The following is a 3765-nucleotide window of genomic DNA, read 5'->3' as shown; positions in this document are numbered from 1 at the left end:
GCCTTCCTTTTGAGCTTATGTGCGACGCTTCTGATTATGCCCTTGGAGCGGTTCTAGGCCAGAGAAAAGATAAGAAGCCCTACGTCATTCATTACGCAAGTAGAACTTTAAATTCTGCCCAAGTGAACTACTCGACTACGGAAAAGGAACTCCTAGCCGTAGTGTTCGCTTTAGATAAATTTAGGTCCTACTTGATCGGATCAAAGATCATTATCTACACAGATCATGCGGCACTTAAGTATCTTCTTTCTAAGAATGATTCTAAGCCCCACCTAATACGATGGATCCTTCTACTCCAAGAATTTGATTTGGAAATTAAAGATAAAAAGGGAGTAGAGAACGTAGTGGCCGATCATCTGTCTCGCCTTAATACCTCTGATTCCCTTGAGACGACCCATATCAACGACATGTTCCCTGATGAACAACTGTTCAGAGTCTCTCATTCACCTTGGTTCGCTAATATTGCTAATTATCTTGCTACAGGTGCCATACCGACACAGTGGACTGCGCAAGATAAGAAGAAATTCTTCACCAAGTGTTGAGGGTCAAATATTGCATATCGGACCCAGTTGTTGCCTAGATTTATGAACATGGTACCATTTAATATCTCATTTTAATCATGTTTCTGTTGCAAGGTGGAATCAGGAGCGTGGACTGAAAAATAGTATCAAATGCATGGATTTGACGCTCCAGAATCACCAAGGCAAGGGACGGACTCTAGGAGACCAAGAGCGACAAAATTATACACCAGGGGTCCGTGAAAATCGAGAAACTGAAGCTCAAGCGGCCTGAAAGTCAGGCAGAATGCAAGATCACTGGGTTTCCATCATCTGTTCAGTTCGAAACTCCATACGTGGCTTGAGGACCATAAATTAACCGTACACGTCAAATTTCATCTGTTCAGTACTTATGGAAGTGGCCCAATGCTCAGAGCAGCCCATAAACCATTGATTTTGGGGCCACCTGAGATCTGGATATGCCTAAAATTTGGTCTCAACGCCTTAAATTATGAGAAGAACCAAATGGACAGAGCGGATTTATTACATGTATCAAGGTGGGACCCATTTTTATGAGAGAAAGTACACATTACATGTGCACGAGAAGTACACCGGACGGAGAGTCCGGTCCAACCGCGGACTGACCCGAAGTCCGTTTGTTTAAAAGAAACAGCGTCCGACGCTGATTCGACGGACGATCTCTATGGGCCCCACTCGCTCTTAATCTCGATGATCCGACCCGTTCACATGCCTTATAAGATGGCCAAGACCAACGCCTAGATGTCTTTTTGGCCACTATACAAGTGTCTTCATGATCACAGCCGTTAATCGTAGGATGGACGACGGAGTAGAAGATCTTGTGTACCCCATCGATTTCACTCCAAAAATGCACCTTCCTAACTGAAATTTTGAGGGGAAACCAATGGACGGCGTGGATTTCCCAGAACGAAAGCTATGTGGGCCCCACCATCAGCCAGCGCAAGTGCGTAACGTACTCTGTTTCGCGATCGGACGCCGTCCGGTTTTCACGGCGAGTTGTGCGCTCGTGGGGGCGATCGGACGGCTGATCTGAGCCGTTCATCATGAAGGACTGCCAGAAATCTCCCAGAGGACGTTGTCCTTTTGGAAGGAAAGCAAAGAGGAAGAAGGGTGGAGTGCATCGTCTATAGCCCTGCTGCGTAAACTGATGCGAAACCAACTCCAACTCGATTACGGACGGCAGGACAGCTCTCCAGGGCTTGCTTTACCTATAAGAAGAGGGGGATTTCGAAGGGAGGAAAGAACGGGAAGGTGCGGGAGAGAGTACAGGGAGCTCGGTTGAAAGGCTGGACGTGGCTGCTGGCAGCGGGGGAAGAAAAAGAGAAACAGAGAAGACTGTGAAGGAAGTGGGGAGAGTGCAGCCGTGAACAGTGCTGGACGTCAGGGATCTGAAAACGAGAGGGAGAGAGAAAAGATGAGAGAGAAAAGATAAGAAGTTTTTCTTATTTTTCTTTTATTTTTCATTTTATTTTTCCTTTTATTTGCTTTGAGTTCAAGCCATTCATGTCTGGCTGAACCTCTTAGCTAGGGCTAAGAGGTGAAGCCTGTAGTGTGATGGGAGACTGTTATTATGCCTTTTATTTAGACTGAATTGAATTTTGATTTAATTTTATTATGAGAATATTTGTAGTCTTTAATGGCCTGTTGTGACTGAAATTACAATAGATCTGCGATGGCTTTGAGTATTTCTTCCTCCCTTTGATGTTTATGATGTCAGGAAGCCCTGTTGTTCACCATTGTCTCATGGGCATGGTTGGATGACGGTATCCTTCCTAACTTCATGCATTATTGAGTGGTTGGTAATTAGTTTAATTCTGTTGGTTGCTTTGCCTCCTGGGCATGATTTAATGATGGAATCCATTCTAATTCATATACCTTTCATCTTTTTAAAACTATATTAAAAGAAGTTCAGTTTAATTTTCATGGTAATGGCATAAGATCTCCCTGATCTCTACAAGTGGATCCTTTGAATCCCTAGTTTCCTTCCTCTAAATTTCTTAAAGTTTTAGATAATTATTGCACAATTATTCATTAAATTCTATTTGGTTTAGATCACATCTTAGTCTAGTTCTAGTTCTACTTGGTTTCAGATAACGTACAGGTATCAGTCCCTGTGGATTCGACCTCGGTCTTACCGAGTTTATTACTACATCACAACCCTATACTTGGGGAGTGAACACCAACTTCCATATAGATGATGCGTCCTTGATGTATTCAATCACGTGTAGACCACCTGGATAGATTCGGCCTGATTTTCTGGCTCATGCCATTCTATTAGTGTCCCAGGCCTGTGGTGGTCACTTTTCTGCTAAAAAGACCACGGCCAAGATTCTGCAGTGTGGTTTTTACTAGCCCACTATGTTTAGGGACACTCATGAGTTTTGCAAAGCTTGTGAGCGTTGTCAGAAATTGGGAGCATTGTCCTATCGGAATATGATGCCTTTGAATCCCATCCTTATCATTGAAGCATTTGATTGCTGGGGCATCGATTTCATGGGACCATTCCCCCAATCATTTTGAAAATCTGTATATTTTGCTCGCTGTGGATTATGTCACTAAATGGGTCAAAGCAATTCCGTGTCGAACTAATGACCATCGCACGGTCATTAAATTCCTAAAAGAAAACATCCTTTCTCGATTTGGAACGCCTCGAGCCATCATTAGTGATGGGGGCTCACACTTTTACAATAAACCATTCGAGAGCTTAATGAAGAAATATGGTATCTCTCATAAGGTGAGCACCCCGTACCACCCACAGACAAGTGGGTAAGCCGAGATTTCTAATAGAAAAATTAAACACATCTTGGAGAAGACGGTCAACCCTGATCATAAGGATTGGTCAATCCGATTGACCGATGCCTTATGGGCATACCGTACTGCCTTTAAAACCCCTATTGGAATGTCTCCTTTTAGACTTGTCTATGGGAAAGCTTGTCACTTACCTGTGGAGCTGGAACATAAAGTGTATTGGGCGATCAAAAATCTTAATTTCAATCTGGACAACGCTGGCTCGCTACGCAAACTTCAATTGAATGAACTTGAAGAAATCCGGAATGATGCGTACGATAATTCAAGAATTTACAAGGACAAGATGAAAGCATTTCATGACCAACACATTTTGCGAAAATCATTCACGCCTGGTCAGAAGGTCCTTTTGTACAATTCTCGATTACATCTCTTTCCGGGTAAGCTTCGATCTCGTTGGACCGGCCCTTACATTGTTGTTACT

This window comes from Magnolia sinica, chromosome 18 (genome assembly GCF_029962835.1).
Source record: "Magnolia sinica isolate HGM2019 chromosome 18, MsV1, whole genome shotgun sequence".
Classification (NCBI taxonomy): Eukaryota; Viridiplantae; Streptophyta; class Magnoliopsida; order Magnoliales; family Magnoliaceae; genus Magnolia; species Magnolia sinica.
This window is presented reverse-complemented; position numbering follows the sequence as displayed.